A 24,853-nucleotide genomic window follows, 5' to 3' on the forward strand; every position below is an offset into this window, starting at 1 on the left:
AAAAAAAAAAAAACAAAAACAAATACTAACAACAATAACAAAAAAAGATGACTTGTGCCCCTGCATGGAGGTCATTAGGTTGTGATGCCCATTCTGAGGCCAGCTGCAGTGCCAGGGACTGCAGCATCTCAGTTCTGAGAGTCCCTGAATGAGTCCAACATACAGGATCTTTGGGACTCATGGGCCATGCTAACTTTGAGCAGGTGAAGAAGCCCTTACACTTTGAGACATATACCTTTTTAGGGTTATCGGCTACCTGTGAGTGTGTGCATGCCATTAGATACAGATGCCCAGCCATTGTACACTGTTGACGCCTGTCTTGTGGGGTCTTCAGCAGACTTGTGTTATGCTCATTTTGGCGTGGGCTGCATTAAAGGCACTTCTTGTACAAGAGCCTAGGAGGACATTTTGACTTCAGGACTTTAGTCTGCCCTTTTCTGGGCATGTTTCTGTCACTGTGTGTCAAAGCCATGAGCAGTACTGCTAGGGTGTCCAGGTCCTACAGAAGCCAAGGAGGGGCCTCAGCACTCCTGCTGATGTCAGGAACTAGTAGCTAAGGCGTTACTTCCTTTGTAGTTGACCTCCTAGGCCCAGATTATTCTCAAAGTTATGGTGGCCCAGCAGTCTCTGTAATTACTCTTGTGATTTTTTTTAGGGACTATGACATTCGAGAATGCTCTTTTGAGCTCTGGCTTGTTTTCCTTTTACTCAGAGCTTTGCTGGGCAGGCTCCCTGAGCCAGTGAGAAAAGGGTTCACTCCTGTCTTTTGTTCCTCCAGCTAGGTCTCAGTCTATAATGACTATAATAGCTCTGGGAAACATCCTTGGTAGAGGATAGACACACAACACTTAGAAAATCCCTCGTAATGCTCAGATCATGGTGTAATTGAACTCTGTGTGGCAAAACCTTGATGAGAATACTACGAGAGGCAGTGGGTAATGGGCAGGCAGACTACCCTCTTAGGAGCAAAAGAGGACTCAGGCTGCCTCTGCTTGCTGCAGAGTTTCAAGGGAGCAGTCTGCTGCCCAGCTCCCAGCCTGTTTTTTGTTTTTTTGTTTTTGTTTGTGTGTTTCTTTTGTGTTGTTTTGGTATACATTTCGTAATATGGTCCCCACAGTGACATTGGCTGTGAATGAAGATCAGAACAGTCTCTTAAAGGTTGGCCAGAGAGTTTCTAGCCATTACCTACTCCAAGTCTTCCATGTTATAGTGAGGAAGCCTAGTTGGACGTGTGTGACTGAGACAGGGCTCTGTGGGCTGAACCACGGGCTTGGTATGAGGCGGAAGTCCTAAGCAACATCCTTGAACTCTTTTTGGGGAATATAGGGAGGGCTGACTGTTCTCATACAGGGCCAGTGCAGAACCATTTGAAGGTTGTTTGCTGCTGTGGTGTGAATAGGCAACTCTTCAGAAGTCTGAATATAGAAGCTTAGTTTCTAGGGTGGCACTGATAAGAGATTCAGGCCAAAGATCTTTAAGAGGTGGGACCAGTGATCAGTTTTAGGTCATTAGAATATGGCTACCAAAGGGATTGTTGGGCCTTGATTTCTGCATCTTGGAGATGTGACCACTGGCCCTTGACACACTGTTTTAGTTAGAGGTTTATTGCTGTAAAGAGACACCATGACCATGACAACTCTTAAGAAGAAAACGTTTAATTGAGGCTGGCTTATAGTTTCAGAGATTTAGTCCAACATCATCATGGCAGGGCATGGCAGAGTGCAGACAGACACGCTGAAGACAAAGCTGGAAGTTCTACATCTTGATCCACAGGCAGCAGAAGGAAACTGTTCACAAAGGGATAGGTAGCTTGAGCATAGTAGACCTCAAAGCCTGCCCCCACAGTAGCACACTTCCTCCAACAAGGCCACACCTACCCCAACTAGGCCACACCTCCTAATCTTACCATTCCATATGGACCAAACATTCATATACATGAGTCTTGGGCGTAGGGGGATGTCTCCTCAAATCACCACCCTCACATTCCTACCATGATGTATTATACTATCTTCACCAGAGGCCAAACCAGTGAACCTTTAGAACTGAGTCCAAGCAAACTTTGTTTACTTAAGAAGCCAGCAAGATGACTCAATAGGTAAAAGGCTTGCCACCCAACCTGATGGCTTGGGTTTAGATCTCACAGAAAAGCTAGATATGACGGTGTATGTCTGTAATTCTAGCATCCCATATTGAGTTGGAGCCAGTGAGCCTGAAATAATGCAGTACAGTAGGAGGAAAAAAGAGACCCCGTCTCAAAGGAGATGAAAGCAAGGTCCTTTAACTATCACACTAGCACACAGAAAAATTAAATTAAAAAAAAAAAAAACCAAAAAACTAGTCCATATCAGGAATTTTGTTGCAGTGTTACAAAGCTCTCTGGTAGATGTCCTTCTGCTATGGGAGTCTTAAATGAACTTTACCTTAAAGAGGGAAGAAATTAGAGAAGAGAGGGCAGAGTTAGTAAGGTGGGCAGACATGGTCAGCTATAAGCGCTCAAGTCAATGTAGATGGACCACTAATGCTGAGAGAGGAGACAGGTCCTCTAAATCACACTATATTCCCTCCTCCTCATGTCCCTCATCCTCAGGATGCTTTGCTGAAACATGGAGAACTCTTGTACCTCTGGGCGTTCCCTTCAGGTCCTGCATGAGAGGGTGTTACTGACAGTGCACCTATGTGGATGAGGTGGGCTTCAAGTTTCAAACTGTGCTGAAAGATTGATGACCTGGGGAACCCAGTGAGTTCCCTTTCTGTCTTAAGGACCATCCAGTGGCTGTATTTCCCTCCTCAGTTCTATGGGTGTGGAAGGAAGAAAAGGCGGAAAAATAGTAGTAGCTATCCATCGAAGTTAGATCATAATTAGATTCCCTAGTTACCCATTTCTCCTTTGGAGAGTACTTGAGTTCCCCTCCCCCCAGGGAAGCTTCTGGGCATGATGGTGCGATCTGCCTGGCCCTTCCCTGTCCTAGGTTTTAGAGTGGTGTGCAGGTGGTGGGGGTAGTTTATGTTTTTGTTAGTTTTTGCTAGGGAAACATGGAAAAGATGTAGTGTGACTTGCACCTGGCCACTGCTTTTAGAGTATAGATGGACTTTGCCAGAGCATAGCAGCCAAGCTGTGCCCTGAAAACGATAATGATTGGCAGTTGTCTCTCTCCTAAACAGAGGAGTGAGTGCTAGTAAAGGTAGTAGCTCAGAGTTAATTGGCTAGGAAACTGACTAAGCAACAGCGGGGAAATACTGTTGAAAGAATAATTTTTATGGAAAACACAAAAAAGCACATAGTGTGGAAGAAGCCAAGTCGAGTGACTAATGCCAGTGTGGTCAAAAATAAGCTTGAAATACCATCAGACAAGATGGGACAGCGTGAAGGCTGCCAAGTCTCTGGGGGTTACTGTCAACCCCTTTCCCCTTTTGGGTCTCCAAACTGGACTTCCACTCAGGTGTCCCTTTCCATTGACCTCCGCCCACCTGACCATACCATTTACTTTGGGCCTTCTATGAAGTAAATGATGTTGTCCGCTAACACCACCATACAAACCTGTTCTCCAAGGTCACTGGCTGGTTGGAAACTTAGGAAGCCAATGTCAGTCTTCCTGTTCTCTTTTCCTCTGAACTCACCAGCATAAGGGCTTTCTCTGTAGGCAGAGACTCAGAGGAAGGGAAAGGGGGTACCTTTATGATACAGAAAGCTCTCTGGATCCAGGAAGTAGCTGCACTTGAAGGTTCTTGGAGATGCAGGGAACAGTCTGGGGGATCTTAAGAAAGGTGAATCTTGCATTGTACCATGTACTCATCTGTACAGAAATGTATCGTATTGGTCCTCGTAGGGTAATGTCACATGTGTACACAAAATAGTAGGTAAGCTCTTTCACGGTTGCCTTAATTGTAATGTCCTAGAGCAGTATGGATTTAATCTTTCTCAATGTTAAATTTAAGAATCAGGTTAAGGTGTAGGTCACAGTTTCTCTTTAAGGTTCTGCTTTCTGCAGACCTCAGTTCTACTGCCTGCCATTATCAGTTTGTACCCATCCTTCATCCCCATAACTTTTTGTCTGTTGCACATGTCCATCTCCTTTCCTCCTGTCATTTCTCTCATACCTCCCTTTCCCAAGATCCTTAGGATTGAATTGAGGGATTTGCACTTGTATATACCAGGACTGACTGTCTCTGGAGTGCATCAACCATTCATAAAGAAGCCTTTAACTAACTGTGGACACACATCAAAGGACAGGTAGGTATGTGTGCCTTTGGAAGTAGTTACTCAGTTAGCCGCATAGGGTACCATAAGAGGGAGGGAGCTGCTTTAGAAACAGAACTGTCTGCCTCAGGACAGTTTCTACAGAGAGGATGCTGATCAGGCCTAGAGCTACACTGGCCTTGCCTGGAAGAGCAGCAGTATGGGTTGTCCTCTTCCTGCAGACCTGACACTGTTGTGTGAGTGGAGAACTCTGCAGGAGATGCCCTGGCTGTAACAGATGGAAAGAGGAGGAGGCCACCAACCTTACCTGGGGGAAGTATCAGATTATCTTGTGTAGGAAGGACCTGGAGAGCTAACCCCTATGCATGGGTTAATTAAAGACAACCTTACAGCTCACCTTAGCAAGTGGGAAGGCCTCTTAGTGGAAGATACAGCAATGTGTCTGCTGCATTCATTCAGAACAACCACAAAGAAAAGCAAGCAGGGGATGATGAACAGACACCCCTTTGTTCTTAAGAGTCTGCCATCCCAGTGCTGTGTTTAGTTCTCAAATATGAAGTGTAGACCAAGTGTGCCTTAAGGTTTTAATTGCTCTGAGAGTAAAACATGACCAAGGCAACTCTTACAAAGGAAAACATTTCATTGGAGCTGGCTGACAGTTTCAGAGGTTTAGTCCATTATCATCATGGCAGAAAGCATGGCAACGTGCAGGCAGACATGGTGCTGGAGAAGCTGAGAATTCCAAAGCATGATCCGTAGGCAGCAGAAGAGGACAGTTCCAGACTAGGCAGGGCTTGAGCACTAGGAGACCTCAAAGCCCAGCTCTCAAAGGCACACTTCCTCCAACAAGGACACACCCACTCCCAACAAGGCCATACCCCTAACTGCAACTCCATGGGTAAAGCATTCAAGTGCCTGAGTCTGTGGGGGGGGGTCAAACCTATTCAAACCATGGCACCAAGCAAAGAGACAGGAATAAAGTAGGTAGAGGACAAAGGTATCCAAAGCAATAGGACCTTGAAGAACTTTTTGCAATATAAGCTATGTCCCACTTGTAGCCAGCCTCATAAAACAGGTTTGTCCTGTTGAGCACAAGGGTCTTAAAGAAGTGATTTGCTGCTTTTGGTGCTTTGATCTGTTTCTGCATCTTGAAATTTCCTATGTGACAGTCATTCTTTTCCTGAGCCCACCCAAAGGTTGCCCTTGTTTCTTGTCAGATTACTCACCAGTGTCAAGGTGGCTGTCCATCCACAGGGCTTACAGCCAGACCTCACCTTCTAGGTGCTTTGGGCTAGATTGTTACCTATGATCAGTACAGAAGTGAAGGAAGAAGACATCAGCCATAGCTCACTTCTCTCACCGCCTTTGCTCTTGGAGAGCATAGTACATTGCTCAAAGTTAAGGTTAATCTGGCCTGCAAAATTGGTTTGTAAACATGTTGTTGGCCAGGCATTTCAGAGCCTCATTTGGTTAATGTGTGAAGAGTACCTCTGACTTGGAAGAACTGGGACAGAAATCCTATACCTCTACATCATTGATGGTCACTTGGTGCTACTGGGTAGTTGACATCTGCTCAAAGAACGAAGCCTTCAATGAAACTTGTGTGACACAAAGAAACTACAGAGGAAGGAGTAAAGGGTTGGGCTGGGTCTTAACCTTGTACCCTGAGCAATTGAGGTCTTCGGATTGTACTGGATGTGGTGAGCATGTTCCAGATTTGTTTGTTTAAAGGATTTCTTTATGTGTGTGTGTGCATATGTGTTTATGTATATGTATGCAGGTGTCAGTAGAGGCCAAAGAGGATGTCAGATCTCCCGGAGCTGAGTAATAGGGGTTTAAGTTTCCTTGAGAGTATAGAACATCACAGGGATGAAAGTCAGATCTTTGAGGATCTGCCTCTAACTCTTTGGTTTTTCGAGACAGTTTCCCTTTATAGCCCTGGCTGTCCTGGAACTCACTCTGTAGACCAGGCTGGCCTCGAACTCAGAAATCCACCTGCCTCTGCCTCCCAAGTGCTGGGATTAAAGGCATGCGCCAGCACCTCCCAGCCCTGCCTCTAACTCTTAATGCTGGAATTAAAGATGTGTGCCATCACACCTGGCTGGATTCTCTGGGTTTTATCCCTCTGGAGCTCCTGTCTTTTCTGCTTTGCTGTCTTGTATCTGAGAATGCCTCACTCCTGCTTTGTTTTCTTTGTATCCTGTTTCCTGGGTGTAGTTATTTTAAAGACTAACCCTGTCCCTTGTCTAATTTGCCCTGTCTCCTTGCCTTCTTAGCTTCCTTTCTACTGGCTTTGGCCTTAGGTTTTCACAAATAAATAGCAACCTAGTGCATAAACTTCCAAGTAGATGTGAACCAGAAACAATTCACCCTAAGTAGAGCACCAGCAGCAGACCAGAGCAGGAGTCTACTAAATCCAGGTTGGCTAGACAAGCAGTTGATTATGCTTTCTTAGGGAGCACTGATGAGGGATAACTTGCGTGGAGTCCCCTAAACAGCAGCAGCATTACAAAGTCCCACGCCTTTAGTCCTCTTTTTAATTAATAATCTACTTGTATGCTCTGGTATTTCTCTTCATCACTTGCAGCTGGGAGAAGGCAGGAGGAAGTGATGGCTAGACTAGACTCTAGTGAAGATCCTTTGACCCTCCCCTCTATCTTCTTCGGAGTATTGATAACCCCATTGACATTTCTAAAGACCCAGCTACCTCTGTATTGTTATCAATTAATTGCCATGGTTTCTAGGCCTAGATTCTCCTTTCCATGATGTACATAGTGTTAACATATTAGGTCTGAAGGAAAAAGGTATATTAGAACATGGGCCTCAGACTATACATGCATACAGGATGTACACATGTTTAATCACCTACAGTACTTGCCTGAGGAGAATTGTGAACCCTGGCTTCTTTGAAAGGTCCTAAATGTCCCCAGAGATAAGCATCTGGCACATCTATTCTTTGGAGAATGATATTCTCTAAAAAACTTTTTGGATCTTTGTGAGTTCTAGGCCAGCTAAGGCTACATGGTGAGACCCTGTCTTAAAAATAAATAAATAATAAAGGGAGTACCGAGAGGCAGAGACAGAGACAGAGAGACGGTGAGTATTCCACCCTGCATTTTTTTCTTGAACTGATCAGTCTTCCCAAATTGAGCCCTCTCAGCTCCAGTATAAAGATGTCTCTGGGCAGCAAAGGACTTGGGGTTTTGACTTTTAGGGTACAGACTTTCTCTGAGCTGTGTATCCTTTTCCCACATTATAGCCTTTCAGAGAGTAACCTTCTGGTATGGACCTTCAGAGCATTAGCTTTCTAATGTTTTGTGGCAGCATGAGTCTGCTTCCTCTTGGCTGTGCTCCAAAAGGATCTTCTACCCTACTTATAATCCCCAATCACTTTGTTCCAAAATCTTAACTGATATCTCATGTCTGTCCTCCTTTATTGTTTACCTTTTAGAGTTTATACCTTGATGACCATTTTCATAAAACTTTCAGTAGGACATAAAGCTTTTACATCAGCTGTGAATAACTGGAGCTTTCCATGTGTGTCAGGAACACTGCAAGTTGTTGGTATATTCTGGTTTCTTACTGTGAGTAAGCCATCACTGACTGCTCTACTGTTTGAGCCATACTGCAGCCCTGGTCCGTGTTTGGTTCTGTGAAGGTCATGTTATTTCTGTGGATCCATATAGCTCTTTCTTTACTCTTGTCAAGGTATATGTTAGTGTGTGTGAATGCAAATGTACCACAGTTTTGCATTTTTTTGCATCCTGAATTAAATGCACCTGGCTGTTCCGTGCTTCAGTTGAAATTGCAAGCCCTCCTCATTAGAAGCCAGGGGTTACTTGCTGTTGAAGGAGGCAGTTTATCTAATCTCCTCTGATGAATGAGCCCTTTTACTAAAGGGCCCATTCACCTACTGGGATTAACAATAATACCCTTGTGGTGGCCTGGGCAGGTCCTGCTACTGATACTCCAATAACTTTGAGAAATAACAGCAGAAACCTGGTTCTTAGACCTGTCCTCATTCCAGGGCCATGAAGCACTGGTATCTTTTTCTTTGTCTTACCTGTTTTCCGGAGGACTCTGCCTATAGCCTTGGGGAAACTGTCAGAGATTGGCCTTGTTCCTTCATATATAAGGTGTTGCTTTGCTCTATGCCTTGAAACATAAAGTTGGGAAAATAAAGGTGAAAAGGGTCCTTGCTTTCCAGGCCAGAAAAACAGAGTCAGCTGTCCTGAGGTGTGGAAAATGTAAGAGGTGAACAGGCACACTTGCCCTCTTTTGCCTATAGCAGGAACCACTCAAACTGTCAGCCAGTGAGCTCTATCTATAGCTTGCCAGGTAGGAACAGGTGAAGAATAATCTAGGCTGTGAAGATGGAGGCTTCTCAGCAGGGCCAGTGTCTCCTGAAAAAGGTGACACTGCCCAGAACTGAGGCAGGAGGAGAAGGGCTTACCCCAGTGACAGAAATCAAATCGGTCGTGGTGGAAGTTTTGGGAAGCTGAAAACAAAGTTGCTTGGTAAACCTTACCACCTAGAGATAACAGTCAGTTTATACAAAGAGTTTGTGAACTGTTCAGGTGTGCAGATGTGTACATTCCGGAGGCCAAAAAGTAAGATCTGTTAAGTATTTAACTTTGTTACTTTTTAAAATATTCTATTCTACAGTTTCCTGTTTCATCCTACCTATTATCTTCATTCACTATTCCATCAAGTTTGTCTATGGTTCTTATGCTCTCTCAACTTGTTTTCAGGTTTGTTTGTTTGTTTGTTTGTTTGTTTGAATGTAAGCCTGAGATCAAGGACACCACAAGAACATTGGCCCACAGAATCAAATGATCAGGACTCAAGTGGGCTTGAAGAGATCAGGGAGCCTGTATGGGTCTGACCTAAGTCCTCTGCATATGTGTTATGGTTGTGTAGCTAGATATTCTTGTAGGGGTCCTCACAGTGGGAGCAGGGCCTGTCTCTTGATTCCTCTGCCTGCCTTTGGCATCCTTTTTCTCCTTCTGAGTTGCCTTATCTAGCCTTGATAATGTGCTTGGTCTCACTGTAGCTTGTTATGCCATATTTGGTTAATGTCCCTGGAAGGATTGCTCTTTTTCTGAAGGGAGATGAAGCCTGGGTGAGTCTGGGGAGGAAAGGGGGGTAGAGAAATTGCAGTTGGGATATAATAAATGAAAGAAGAATAAATAAAAAGGAAAAAAAAAGAGAGCCTCAGAGAACATTCTTGGAAGTAGGATTGCTGGTATGGAAATGAGTTTTGAGCCTGTCAGTGGTTAATACTTCAGTAGCATTGCATGACATCAGCTAACTGGCTGGGTCTCCCCAGCTTCTACCTTTTCCATTTCTTTGTATCCTATCCCAAACTATAGTGGGAGGCTTTTTGAGTGAGGCCCCTAAAAGATGTTCAGCACCATGGTTGCCATCTTCAAGAGCTGAGTTATTAGAAGCCTAAAGATAATTGAGAAATCTCATTTTAGATCTTGCTTCTCCCACTGTCAGAAGCAGGATCAGAGGAGTTCAGTTTGCTGCCCCTTGCCACTTTCCTGTCCCCTGAGACTGAAAGGGGGTCTGTGTACAGGTACGCAGGCTTCTCCCCTCTTGTTACAGGGAAATGGAGTAGGACACACAGCACAGAGAAGAGACCACTTGGCCGCTTATAATCTCCAGACTCTTCCTGCTCTCTGCCTTCAGCCTGTGACTCTCCACTACCCTCTTGGCCTTTTGGAATTAGGATGAAAACAAAACTGTTTCAGGCCCCAGAAGGTCCCTGCTTACTTAATTCCCATGTCTCTAAAAATATCTGTGAGCTTCTGCTGGCCCAGTCTCCTCCCCCATATGCTGCTGCTCTCCCCCCACCCAAGACTTAGGGGAAGAAACAAGATCTCCCTTTCATTGTTCTTTCCGAGCTCAGAAAGGAATAAATAAGAACACTGAGTTTCCAAAGTTGAAAGGGGGAAAAAAATTGCTTTTGCTGGGCCTTGAGGGGCCACAGCATCTAAAGCCGTCCCTGTTGGGGACTCGTCCACACTCTGTAGTCCCTTCTCTCTCACTGGGAAAGCACTGGAAGGGCCAAAAGCCTAGACTCCTTACATATGTGGGATGGCAAAGGGAGCTGGGGCCTGTGAGCAGGCCAGGCTGCTTAGAGGAGCTGTGTGTGGGAATGGCGTGGCTCCCAGCCTTTGACCACGCCTGGTCAGCACAGGCCAAAGGGGGCTGTGGGAAGCATCCAACCTCAAGGCTGCTTGTAGCCCCAGGCGCTTTCTCAGGCATTTCTGGATTGGGACAGAGCCTCAGACACCACTCTTCCCAACCCCCAATCCTAGCTTTGGATTCCTGCCTAATTGAGGCTTTATTTATCTCCATGTTTCCCAGCTCTTTATGAGACAGACAAGTGGGTGAGGCCTACATAGAGGAAGAAGGGGAAGCTCAGGGGAAAGGGCCCAGGGGAGGAAGAAAATATAAGGGTCTACTCCCTTCTTCAAGGAGCTCTACTGGGAGGAGCTAGAGTAAGAGCAGGGCTGAGGAGCTTTCCAGTAAGGTGGCCATGCAGCACTTCTTATTTTCATCCTACTTGGAATCTAAAAATAGCCTTGTGGGAGCTCTGCACATCAGAACTCAGAAGAGCTGTATTCAGCTGCTAGTTGAAAGCCACTGGCTACCTCTCCCTTTTCCCTACAGGCCAGACCTGTGCCCTCAGGATCCAGCAGAGGCTTGGGTGGAGAGGAGTGTGAACATACCCAGATGCACTCAGCAAGCTGCCATATCTTTCTTTGGAAACAGAAAATTCTGTTTCCTTTCCTCATCCTTTGCCTTGCTTGTTTTTTGTTTGTTTGTTTTGTTTTGTTTTTTAAATTTTTAATATTCCTACTTAACTTTTGCAAGGTGAAGCAGACTTATAGGCCATTTAAGAAAATAAAAGTCGGCTGGGCAGTGATGGAGCATGCCTTTAATCCCAGCACTTGGGAGGCAGAGGCAGGCGGATTTCTGAGTTCGAGGGCAGCCTGATCTAGAGTGAGTTCCAGGACAGTCAGGGCTACACAGAGAAACCCTGTCTCGATAAAAACAAAGAGAGAGAGAGAGAGAGAGAGAGAGAGAGAGAGAGAGAGAGAGAGAGAGAGAGAGAGAGAGAGAGAGAGAGAGAGAGAGAGAGAGAGGAGAGGAGAGGAGAGGAGAGGAGAGGAGAGGAGAGGAGAGGAGAGAGAGAGAGAGAGAGAAAGAAAGGTCAAACTATATTGGATTTGGAGCAGTTGTGTGTAGGAGGGTAGAAGCACAAAAAACTTTGCCATTTTGCTCAACTACAAAGTCAAAGTATTTATTGGACACATTTTTTAACACACAAAAATAAGAGAAGATCAGTTCTCCAGGAAGTCTGCTGCTGTTTGGCTTAATTGTTTAAGTCAACTCAAAAGGAAAATCCTTCTAGGCGACATATTCTGTCCCATGACAGCTTGTCACAATAGTAGCAATGGAAGTAGACACTTATCCTTAGGGTAATGCACCCTCCTGGAGTTGGTTACTGGTAGCTGTAGGTTAGTTCTATGCACTCAAGGGTCCTGGGCAGAGGGCTGGCTAGGCAGATACAGGCATGAGTGACCTTGGAAGTCTTCATCTCCCATTCCAGAAGCATTCTAACTTGAGATCTAGATTGCTCAGAGTGCCTTGCTAGCGTCGTCAACCTCCCAAGCCAGTTTGGCTTGAGGAAGAGGTCTTGGGGATCCCAGGATGCCTGGGAGGAAATCAGTCGTCTTCTTTACTCCAGGCTGGGCTTTTTCTGTTTGTGGAGTCAACCAAAACAAAGTAAGTTGAGTTAGCTTGCCTTCAGGCAATTGTCAGAAAATACTTCAGTTGATTTGTGGGGGTTAAATTCCAGTTCTGCTTTCTACTAGCTCACCCTGAGGTGCCTTTGTGACTCACTAAACCTGTCCTTTTCCTTGGCACCATGAAGGCTGTAAGGATTACCAGTCAAGAGTACAGACAGTAAGCTACAATGTAGCAGAGTTCTGTTTCCTGTGCTTTGAACATTCATCTGAAGAGATGGAGAGAAGACAAGGATACCATCAAGGTGTCCTGCTTTCTCTACTTGCTTGGCCATTAGACCAAAGGAAAGGCTTTGTTTCTTGCAAAGTAGTTCCTTCCCATGCCTGAAATCCAGTGATACCTGCGTGAAGGAAGTAGTTTAAGATTTCAGCAATTCTACATTTAACTAAAAATACTGTTCATGTTATTTAAAGGATAAAAACCCTCAGATACATTTGACAGTAGTGTAGGCAACAGCATGAACTCCAGTTATGCATATAGTTCCCTATTCTTTTATATTATTTATTGAGAGTGGAGTTCTGGATAGAGGATTTGAAAGACCAAAGGCTGAAGAAACTGCTTTTAGCCTCTAGAACATGACCACTGCAGCTTAGAGTAATTCAACTCCCCTTTAGGCCATGGAACCCTGCAAATGACCCTGGAGAATGCATTTGTTCTAGAGGACTCTCTTTTCAGAGTGTTTAGACCCGTGGGCCACTTTGGGGTGGATACCTAAGTGCCCCTTGTGGTGAGCTGTTGTGGATCAGCAGCTGGATACAGCTCTTTAGCCCTTCCTCAGTCCGGCTGGCTACTCTGTGCTCCAGTCAAGGCTCTGGGCGCTCCATCTCACCAGCCCCCTTTTTTTTGGTTTTTCAAGACAGGGTTTCTCTGTGTAGCCATGGCTGTCCTGGAACTCACTCTGTAGACCAGGCTGGCCTCGAACTCAGAAATCCGCCTGCCTCTGCCTCCCAAGTGCTGGGATTAAAGGCGTGTGCCACCACCGCCCGGCTCCTGACCATTCTTTTGTACCCCTCTGATTTCATCTCCTAGGAGTGACGTGTGATGGAGCAGATCATGGCCTATGAGTTGGTCATTTACTTCAAGTGGCTATGGGCCGAATCACTTCCTTGCCTGGCCCTGGGATCTTTAAGGGTGAACTGGATATACTTTTGAAAGAATCCTGGGATAAATTTAATGGCAAATATAGTGCTAGGGAGGAGGCAACTCTGGGTGCCTCACTGGTCTTACCAGTGTGCCAGGAAGGAGATCACAATTGATGCCTCACTGATCTCACTAGTATGGTCCTAAGGAGGAGACCATGGTGGGTATCTTGCTGGTCTCAGCAACTTATACACCTGGCAGCTTTTCACTTGGTCTTCCCCTGCCCTCAGCCCTGAGCACGGAAGTGCTGCTCTTAAGTGCTGCTTAGAAACATGCTCAAACTGTCTCTCATGGGTATTTGGTTGCTCTGCTTGTGGGAGTGGGAACCTGTTTTAGTAAGCTGCCTCATTGGAGACTCACTGGGTTAACCCAGATTACTTCCTGCTACCATCCTTAGTCTTGCTTTCTCTTTTTGCATAGAAAAAGTTGAAGTTTGTGCTATAGCACAACAAATCATTTTTTTCAAGAGATAGAGGCCATTATTGGCCTCCCCTTCATGTCTCTGTTCCTCTAAGTAGTTACCAGTGGCCTTTGTGTCTGGTGTTTATTTTTAACTACCTTTGTATGGCCAGCATTCTCACAGACCAGTGAATGGAGCGCCCAGAGCCTTGACTTCTCAAGTGAAATGGAGGTTCCTTTCTGTTATTTATTATTCAGAGGTCTCTAAGTAAGGTCTAAGAAAGGGTCTAGCAAATAGGAGGACCTTCTCCTATACCCAGGGAATTGATGACTCTGTTGGGAAATAAGAGACCTAAGGAGAGAAAGACTTACGGCCAATGTATTAGGTACAAGGTGCAGCCTGGCTCAGTTGGCACTGTGGAGGAATGCAGTACATTAGTGAACACAGGTGGATTGGACTGGGGGAAACAAAGCCATAGAAGTTGGAATAGATCCAACCTCAGGGTCACATGGACTGCCTGGAGAATAAGGAGGTGGGAATTGTCACCTGTGTGTTCCTGCCCCTCTCCAAGATACCTGGGATGGCTTGTGTGTGTGATCCTCATATCTTCTCACCCCCATGCTAGATTAGTGGGCGCAAGGTTATGTTTTCATAGAGGAGAAAATAGGCTCAACATTCTACCTGTAGGAGAAGTGTCTTCTTAAAGCCTCTAGACTGGAGCTGAAGAGATGGCTCAGAGATTAAGATCACTGACTGCTCTTCCAGAGGTCCTGAGTTCAAATCCCAGCAACCACATGGTGGCTCACAACCACCTGTAATGAGATCTGGTGCCCTTCTGGACTGCAGGATACATGCAAGCAGAACACTATATACATAATAAATAAATAAATCTTAAATAAAACAAAACTCTAGGCTGGTGTGAAGTTGTGCTAGTCCATCAAGTCATGCTGGGAGCTCCTCTGTTAATACACTGCAATGCAATAGGCACAAGCACGCACATGAGAGTGGGTGGCCAGCATGAGAACTCAAGCAAACTCAGGCTATGTGAATTCTTTTATACTGTGATCCATGGACATATCAGAGACACAAAGGCCACCATGCACAGGTCCTGAGAGGTGAGAAGAGGCAGAGGGAGTCTGACAAGCAGATAAGGCTTTTACCGCTTGGCCTGAGTCTGCTGTGTGTGTGACTTGGGTGCTAAAAGGGTATTGCTTTTTGTCCTATAATAATTTTCTTGAAATTTGATTCACGCAGCTCACCCATTTAAAGTAAACACTTAAATGATTTTTTAGTATATTTAGTTATATATACAAGTAATGCATTGTAACTATCATTGTGGCCAATTTAAAAATATTTCATCATTACAAAGAAAACCTTGTGCTTTTAGCAGTTAACTCCCTGTTCTCCCTCAGTCCCAACCTTTTTTTTTTTTTTTTTTTTTTAATTAAATCTGGCTGGCCTAGAACTCAATCTGTAGGCCAGGTTGGCCTACTTCACAAAGCTCTATCTGCTTCTGCCTTCCAAATGCAGCAATTAAAGGCATGTGTTACCACACCCAGCTACAACTTATTTTTAATGCTGAAAAATAGTCCATTGTGTAGATGTCCCAAGGTTTGCTTATCTAGTCATCTATTGATGGATATCTGTGATCCCACCCTTGGGCACCTATAAATCAAGCTATTGTGAGCAGTCACATTACAGATTTCTGTGTGGATATGTTTTCTGTTTTATTGATTGTATGTTTAAAAGTGGTAGCTTTTGGTCATGGGGTCATTCTATTTAGCCTTTGAAGGAGCCACTATACTTTCCCACAGTGGTTACCTTAGTTCTCCTTTTGACCAGCAAAGTCTGAGGGTCCTGTCAAGGCATGTCTTTGTCAAATGTTCAGCCTGTGGCCATCTTTCTCATTATAGCCACAGTAGTAAGAACAGTTAGCTTTTACTGTAGTTCTCATTTACATTTTCCTGGTGGCTGAGCAATCTTCTTAATTCCTCTTTGTTTCTTCTTGAGGGAACCTAAATGCTACTGAAAACTGTCTAGTTTATATACCTGATAGTCATACAGCATTTGTTATGTCTTAAGTGTTCTATAGACATTCACATTAGATTCATGTTAGTCTTTCTGAAATAGGCCTGGATATATAATCATCTTATAAATTAGAGAAACTGAAGTCCAGAGAGCAGAAAGAAGACCCCCCACGGCAGTGGTGCTGTGGTACATTTCTATGATTATCTATGCCTGACATGTTAGACATGAACAACATTTTCTGAGTGTACCTAGTAGAACACAAAGTATAGTACCACACAGGTGGGGGCCATAAGAGTGTTGCTGAGTCATTGCCTGTATAAGCTGCAGCATTTCCCTAAGCTTAGCTTGGGACCCATTGTGGCACTTCTTAGTTCTGTCTGCTCAGTTGCAGTTGGTCTTGGCCCTGAGAGGTGATAGTGTGGCATGTGGAAACCACAGCGGCCTTTTGGTGCCATGTGTCTGATATAGACGTTGTTTGTTGCTTTCACCAGGGAGCTGCGCAGCTACTGCTACAATATCACGTGATCTTCCAGTTAGGAATGGCTGAATTAGCTAGAGGACCTTGTGTAGCTTTACATAGGCCTCATGGTTGGATGACTTCTCTGGCCAATGATCTCCTTAAAGAGTTGTGCTGCCCCTTAGTAGAAGTGACATATTCTCTAGGTCCACATACCCAGGTGGACAGATTGGCTCTGAGACTGACAGAGGCCCTCCTCCAGGGGCTACCCTCCTTTCTAGCTATGGGCACCTGTTTCTGACAAGGCCTACCTAGGGAGGGAGAGAAGGGAGGACGATCACTTAGTTGTGTCTGTTTTGGAGGCTCGGCACAAGAAACTCAATTTCTGGTCAGTTGAAACACTACAAAGAAAAATAGTGAGTGTATAGGGTTGCCCGAGGACACAGTGCTAACTCTGTGGCTTGGGCAGGACTTCCTTTCAGTTCACTTGACTTTTTTTTTTTTTTTTTTAATCTTTAAAACAAGTCATTCTCATAGCATATAGGACTCTTTCCACCAAAAGGGAGGCCTCTTAGAAATGTTTGTTTGTTTACTTATTTTTACAGCGCTGAAGATTAAACTCAGGCTTCACATACACTAAGCAGAGTTACATTCCCAGCCCTTTTACTTTTTTAAGAAAAATGATGAGTCTCACTATATAACCTCACAGTCCTGCCTCCGCTTCCCACACCTAGATGACAGATGGACACAACTGCTCCTAGCCTAGAGACATTTACTGGGTAGGCACACTGAAAAGGCTCCGGGCCCATTGCTCAGGCTTTATCTCAGGTTACTCCTTGCTACTGAGGAGCTGCCAGAGGTCAAGGGGTTTCCAGATTTTGTTCCTTCCCCTCACACACAGTTCTGGCCACATCACTTCTGTCACACATCTCTGAAATGGTGGCCGTCCTGTTAGAGCAGTTGTCTGAAGTGCCTCTGGCCCTTCACTAAGTGGCATCATGCCTTCTTTAAGGAAGACACCATACCTGCACCCCTTCTCTCCTGTTCTTCGGATTCAAGCTTCATTTTGTTGTTTATGATGATGATGAGGAGGAGGAGGAGGAGAAGGAAAAGGTGGTGGTGGGGGCGGCTGGCAGACGTTTTAGGGGTACTAGTTGTTCCAAGCCCCTTGTGAAGCCCTTTCTATTTCATCATCCACAACCTGTCAGCTCCACACAGCTGTGTTCCATCTCAAATTCTCAACCCATCCTTGCTTCTGCTTCTGTCAGGTCATCTTGGGCCCAAAAGCTGTGAGTGACATCAGACAGCTGGATGGTCAGCCTAAGAAATAGCCTGCTCTGGTAGCAGGAGAGGCCAGGCTCTCAGAAGTTCTGAGGCATTGGCTCCAACCCCAGCTGGGTGCCAGAAGCACCACAGGAGGCTTTTACTCTTCTCAAGTCTCAGTCCTACCCAGGAAATGGGAAGCAGCCTCTGAGCTTCTGATTTCAGTTCTAGCTGGTTCTGTCATTCATCAAACACTTGAGCCCGGTGCATACAGCTTGATTTAGCAAACCATCTTCTTCAGCCTTGGGATATCAGCCAGTCTCTTCCTCCCTCCGGTCAGTTCTCCTTCCTACCTATCCTGGTCTTGAGACAGCACACCATGGTTTGAGTCTAAAATGCCTCACCCAAGGCCATGTACTAAGTGCTTGGTTGATAATGTGGATTCTCCTATTATTGAGTTTACATTTGGTAGTCTCTCGGGAGTGCATGGAAATTCAAAAGGCATAGGATGTAATTAAAGGGGGCAGGTCCTTTGGGCATTCCCATGAAGACCATGCCCCTACTTCCTTCACTCATTGCCTCCCTCTTTCCATAGTGTTGTGATGTTTTTGCCTCACTTGAAGCAATTGAGCCAGCTAAGCATATATTGAAATCCTTGAATCAAAGTAAAATCTTTTCCTTCAAAATCAGGGGTTTTGTCACAGTAACAGAAGAGCTCACTAGTTAATCTTTCTTGTTACTCTCCTATTTTCTTCTTTCATCCAGATGTCTTGGAAGTGTCTCAAAAACTCATAGTAAAAGGTATAAAATCCTTGCACTATGATTCTCTCGTGCCCCTTTAAGCTCTTACACATACAAGGCCAGTGGCAAGCTCTTTGGTTGGCTGGAGGAGAGTCTAGACAGTGATAAAACTACAAGTGTTTCTGAGAAATGAGCAGCACCTGGAAGCTGGAAGGCAGGAGCTGTGCATGAGTATAGCACCTAGGGAACATAGCTCTTTCTTGCAGAGGTGCATGTCCATGCACTTGGACGGGGACTGAACAGTTTAATAAGTAAATGGACAGTGATTGGTGGGAAGTTATGCTGGAGTTACGGTGAGAAAAAGCTAGGCCATGCAGTCGTGATACAGTGTTACAGACTTCAGTGTGCTTGGCCTGATACAGACATCATCAAGGACACAAAGAAAGTAGCAGGTAGGATTGTATTCTGGTTCCAGCAGCGTGTGCCTTCCTTTCTTGGGCAGCTAAGAGGGCCTAAAAGCCAAGCTATCCTATGAGCAGTGACCAGGGTTTTTAATGTTCCTCTCCAGGTAAGGCTTCCATGAGGGGCTGATGATCCAGGCAATGTATTACATCATCCTGAGCACCTTGTCCAGGAAGTGCTCTGATACCAAACGGGAGCCGCTCGAAAAGCTCCTGTACCTAAAGCTGGAACAGCGTGAGGAACAACATGAATAGTTTAGTATTACTAATACTAAATTAACTATATATATTATAACCCTGTTTATTATCAGGGTTTAAGTTAAATGTTTGCCAGGCTATGCAGATGTAACTTGATGGTTGATAAAGAAATAAACAAATGGGAAAGAGAAAGTCTGTGCAGGAGAGTTTGAAATCCCCGTGCAGACCCCCTCAGAATCATCATGTGCCATCAGTCCCTCTCCTCTCCAAGCAGACTGGTTAATATGTAGTGACTTTCTTTCAGCTCCAGGCCATAGCTTACCACAAGACATACCACTAACACCAGTGAGAAGTCCTACACTCATCAGGTACAGTGAAAGGTCTGCTTTACCTTAGTGGCTTTCCTTCTTAAGATCTAGAACCATAGTCTAGTCATGAGAAAAACAGACACCCCAGCTGAGGAATTGTCTTCAGAATATTTGGCTAGCACCTTGTAAAACTGTCAGGATCATAAAAAACATGGAAAGTTTGAGAAACCATCACAACCAAGAGTAGCCTGACGTTCCATGACAATATAATGTGCTCTAGAACACTAGAAGAAAACTCAGAAGACAGCGTGAACTTCTATTGATTTGGTGTCAGTATTGGTTGGCTACTTGCACCACCCTGGTGAAAGATGTTGATAACAGAGCCAATTCAGTAATGAGTATGTAGAAATCCTACATTACCAGTACAACTTTTAAAAGTTATGATGATGATGAAGAAGAAGAAGAAGAAGAAGAAGAAGAAAAGAAGAAGAAGAAGAAGAAGAAGAAGAAGAAGAGGAAGAGGAGGAGGAGGAGGAGGAGGAGGAGGAGGAGGAGGAGGAGGAGGAGGAAGAGGAGGAGGAAGAAGAAGAGGAGAAAACAGTACCAGAACTCAGGGAAGCAGAGGTTGCTCTAGACCTAGCTGCCTGAATAAGCTCAGAAAAGAGGCTTCTTGAAAGGACTGGCAGGGGCAGAACAGGGGCCTAGACTTCAGGAAGGGATGACACCCTGAAGTGAAGCCCATGCAACACACTAGAACCTCTTTTCTGCTTGTGTCATGGGAGGCCTGCCTGTGGGTGGCTCATGGAAGCACGTGTGCCAGTGGGGCAGGCTACAGGCTTCCATCTGTGCACCAGTCCTTGTCACTGTCAAAGCAATCATAGAACAGGCTGCAGAATCGAGATGGATGAGTCACTATAGGCTTTGTATGGAGTATACTGATACCTGACTGCCCACGTGACCTACAAGCTTGGGTGGGTTTCTTGCTGTGACTGTCCGTTCTCTCTAACATATGCTGCTCCCTCCTGACCCTGTTCTGCTTGCTTGGGAGGCTTATCCCAAGACCGCATAGTAGATTGAGACTGTCCCTCCCATTCTTGTAGCAATCTTTTTTGAGGCCTGCCTCTGCTGCACTTGGTCTGTCTGTGTGATCTGCCTGACTCATCTCCCAGTTTAGCCTCAGGGGTCAGAGCTTATGTCATTCAGTTTATCCCTGCCCTCCTGGCACTGGTTGCCAGCATCAGCCTTGGCATGCTGCTTTACTCTCCCAATGGCTTCCTTCTACCTGGAGTGGAGGTGATGCTACCTCACAGTTACCGAAATATGACTATTTGTAGAAAGACCCTCAGTGAATGCACTTGCTCATCTGTCCCTCTGGCTCTCCTGCTCTTGGAGCCCACCTCTTCATAGGACTTCATAGATTAATCTAGCCCCCATGTTACTAGCATCTGGAGGAGTTGTGATATCTTGTGTCTGACTTTTTGCCTCTTAGTTAGGGTTTCCATTGCTCTGAACAGACACCATGACCAAGGCAACTCTTACAATGGTCAATATTTAATTGGGGCTGGCTTACAGGTTCAGAGGTTCAGTCCATTATCATCAAGACAGAAGTGTGGCAGCATCCAGGCAAGCATAGCATGGGAGGAGCTGAGAGTTCTACATCTTGTTTCAAAGGCCAACAGGAGAAGACTGGTTCCCAGGTAGCTAGGAGGAGGGTCTCAAAATCCACCTCTACAGTGACACACTTCCTCCAACACCTCCTAATAGTGCCACTTACTCCTTGGGGCAAGCATATTAATTCAGCTGTGTGTGCGCCCTCTTTCCCTCTGTACTGTGCAACCTATGGCAGGTACTATGGCTTACTCACTATAGTTCCTGGCATTGTGCCTAGTGAGTCCTTTTGGAGTTAGTGACATGGGAACAAGCCACTACCAAGCTGCAAGTAACATTCAGACAGGTGGCCATTTCACTGGTGGGAAAGAGATGGATGTCTTCATGGTTGTGCTAAGAACTTTAGTATCTGACTCCAGGATATAGGTTACAGGCTGATTTCAATGATATTGGCTGTGTTGGACGACTCAGGCTTTTCAGGTGAGCAGATTTTTTGTGGTTTGACCTAGCATTGCCACAATCCAGAAATAGTGGTTCATAATCAGCTGCTGCTGCTGTCCCTGGTAGTAAGGGTGGAAAGGCAAGTCCATGCCCAGTGGTGGCAAGCCTGTATTCTTAAATGGCCACCAGAACTAGATAGAACCAGAGCTGACCCTCATATATATATATTTAGATTTATTTATTTATTTTATGTGTATGAGTACACTGTAGCTGTACAGATGGCCATGAGCTACAGTGTACTGTGGCTGCTGGGAACTGAACTCAGGACCTCTGCCAGCCCCACTCGCTCCAGCCCCACTCACTCCACTCCGGCCCTGCTTGCTCCGGCCCTGCTTGCTCTGGCCCTGCTCACTCCAGTGTAATTCATTGTAGCTGTCTTCAGACGCACCAAAAGAGGGCGTTCGATCTCATTATGGGTGGTTGTGAGCCACCATGTGGTTGCTGGGATCCGAACTCAGGACCTTTGGAAGAGCAGTCAATGCTCTTACCTGCTGAACCATCTCACCAGCCCTGACCCTCTTATATTAGCTGTGCCCAGCTCCTTCTGCAGAGCTAGATAGACCCAGAGCTGACCATCTTACATTAGCTGTGCCCACTTCCATCTGCAGAACTAGATAGAACCAGAGCTGACCATCTTATATTAACTGTGCCCAGTTCAATCTGCAGAACTGCCACTTTCACAGAAGGGTGTGCTGGCCAGCAAGGCATACTTCTTACCCTGTTTCTGCTCCAGCTGTGTTTATTTTTTTAACTTGGGAATCTGAATTAGTCTAGGCTGTGTGTGTGTGTGTGTGTGTGTGTGTGTGTGTGAGAGAGAGAGAGAGAGAGAGAGAGAGAGAGAGAGAGAGAGAGAGAGAGAGACCTGTCTGTCTATCTCTGTGTATCCGTCTGTCTGCATGTCCAATATGAATCACAAAAGTTTGGCTGTTCTTATTTGCTAGTTCTGTGGTACTGAGTACACTCAGACTGCTGTGCAGCCATCACTACCATGTACTCCAGACACCATTAAACTGAACAGACACCATGAAACACTAACGCCCTATTTTTCTCCATTAGCCCTTATCCCATTCTACTTAAAGTTTCTATGAATCTGACTTGTTAAGCCCTTATTTAAGTGCAACTACAGTCTGTCATATTGTGATTAGCTGATTTCACTCAGGCTTTTTCCCTTTTTTAACACTTACCAGAACTTTATTCTTGTATAATTAAATACTACTGAGTCATATGCATGTTCCATATCTTGTTCATTTATTTATAATATGAATATAATGATATACATGAATATATCATATGTTATATCATACATAATATGAATACCTATGAAGAAGTAGCATTGCTTCTGCTTCTCATCTGGTATAAATAATGTTGTGGTAAACAGGGAGTGTTTGGGTTGCAGGCATGTTCCACCAGTGCCTGATTTTATGTGGTACTGTGAGGCCTAGGGCTTTGCTTATGTTAGTCAAGCACGTGCCATTGCTAGATGCTTCCTTAATTCCTGAGGAGCCTCCATGGCTCTTTTCCATAGCAACTGTACCATCATATATTCCTATAAGGCTCTCAGGGGCATTGTTAGGCTATCTAAATGTATATTACAAGAGTGAGAAGAATATAACAAGGATCTTTACCACACACTGACAAGTCCTAGCAGTTCCTTTTCACATTTGCAATGACAACCCAGTTTCTTTGGAGCTGCTGCTCTTCATACCCTTATATACCCGCATCAGCATCTGCTGCATTCATCCTAACACACTTTGATGTGGTATCTTCTGTTACAAATTTGATTTGTATTCTCTGATGACTTACGATGTTACACATATTTTCATGGCCTTATCAGGCATTTGTCTTCTTTAGAGAAATAGCTATTCAAATCTGCCCACTTTTTTTTTACTGTAGTGTTTTTGCTCTTGTGTTTTAGTTCTTTCTATATCCTGAAAGTTGAGCTTTAGCAGTTATATAGTTTGCAAGTGTTTCTTCCATCTCTCTGTTGCCTTTTCACTAGTCTTGTAAAAGTACAGTCATTTTTGTCTTTCCCCCTCTCCCTTTGGAAGCAGGGTGTTGACATCCAGCCCAGCTACCTGTGAACTCACGATCTTCCTGCCCTTGTCTGCAGTATGGGTTTGTTTTGGTTTTTTTACAGTTGCTATTTATTTTGGAGTTTGTTTGTTTGTTTTTTGAGACAGGGTTTCTCTGTATAGCCCTAGCTGTCCTGAAACTCACTCTAGACCAGGCTGGCCTTGAACTCGGAAATCCGCCTGCCTCTGCCTCCCGAGTGCTGGGATTAAAGGCGTGTGCCACCACCGCTGGGCCTATTGTTGCTATTTGTTTTGACAGGTCTTGGTGACTTATCTTTGAACTTTCTATCATTTTGCTCTAGCTATCTAATCTAGATATCTAGCTATCTACCTATCTGATCATAGGCCTATGCCACCACATCAAATGCCTCTTTTGCACTTATATAATAAGTTGTTGTCACATATGGTATAGCAAGTTCTTGAGATGGTCAAGTGAGTAAAGATGATGTCAGCTCCCCTCTCCTCAACTTTAGGACTAAAGTAGGCCTTGGCTGGGTGGGGAGGGAGGGCTTCTTAAAGGAAGATCCATTGTCAAAGGCCTTGGCTGTTAATAGAACCTGCATGTCTTGCTGCCTCACCAGCAGCTCCAAAGAAATTGGGCTGTCATACATAGCAGATGTGAGAAGGAACTGCTAGGACTTGTCAGTGTTTGGTAGAAGTCCTTGTTATATATATTCTTTTCACTCTTGCAAAATAAATTTAGATAGTCTGACAATGCCCCCTGGAAGCGTTGTGTTGATTCTGTACCTCTGCATAAAGCCTTTGGACCTTTGCATATAAAGATGTCTCAGTGGGTAAAGGTGCTTGCCACCAGTCCTCACAGCCTGAGTTCAGTTCCAAGGATCTACATGGTAGAAGGAGAGAACTGACTCCCATAAGTTGTTCTCTGACCTCCAAACTTGTACTGTATGGCATGAGTGTACAAGCACAAATGTAATAAAAAGTAAATATCCTTTTAAAGTAAAAATATTGATTTGTAATATTTCATTGCACATTGAGTGTGTGTACTCCTGTGTATATATGCCCATCACTAAGTAAAAGTGGTATTTTCTGTGGATCTTGGGTGTTTTTGAAAAACCCATTGTAGGCAGTGGAGAGATGGCTCAGCAGTTAAGAATGCTGGCTGTATCCGGGTTAGTAGTGGCACATGCCTTTAATCCCAGCAGAGGCTGGCAGATCACTGAGTTCAAGGCCAGCCTGGTCTACAAAGTGAGTTCCAGGATAGCCAGGGCCACACTTAGAAACCCTATCTTAAAAAATTAAAAAGAAAAAAGAAAGACAAAAATACCTTGAGATTGGGCTGGCAAGATGGCTCAGCAGGTAGGAGCACTGACTGCCCTTCTGAAGGTCCTGAGTTTGGATCCCAGCAACCACATGGTGGCTCACAACCACCCGTGATGAGATGTGACGCCCTCTTCTGGCGCATCTGAAGACAGCTCCAGTGTCTTATGCCAGCTTGAGTGGGTACGGAGCAAGCAAAGGTCCTGAGTTCAATTTCCAGCAGCCACATGATGGCTCATGGCTATCTGTACAACTACAATGTACTCATACACATAAAATAAATAAATAGATCTTTAAAAACAATACCTTGAGAGCTCCGAGGGTACTAGTTAGATCATGTTGTTGTTCGTCCTAAGGGGCTCCAAACCCCTCAGCT

General features: G+C 44.9%; 1 protein-coding gene across 8 annotated transcripts in view; it reads left to right on the top strand.

Annotated features, from left to right (window-relative positions):
- Mprip (myosin phosphatase Rho interacting protein) overlaps nt 1–24,853 on the top strand; it is a 116,067-nt gene that overhangs the window by 37,046 nt on the left and 54,168 nt on the right. The gene's annotated exons all lie outside the window — the stretch shown is intronic.

The sequence above is a fragment of the Mastomys coucha genome, unplaced genomic scaffold, assembly GCF_008632895.1.
Source record: "Mastomys coucha isolate ucsf_1 unplaced genomic scaffold, UCSF_Mcou_1 pScaffold5, whole genome shotgun sequence".
NCBI lineage: Eukaryota > Metazoa > Chordata > Mammalia > Rodentia > Muridae > Mastomys > Mastomys coucha.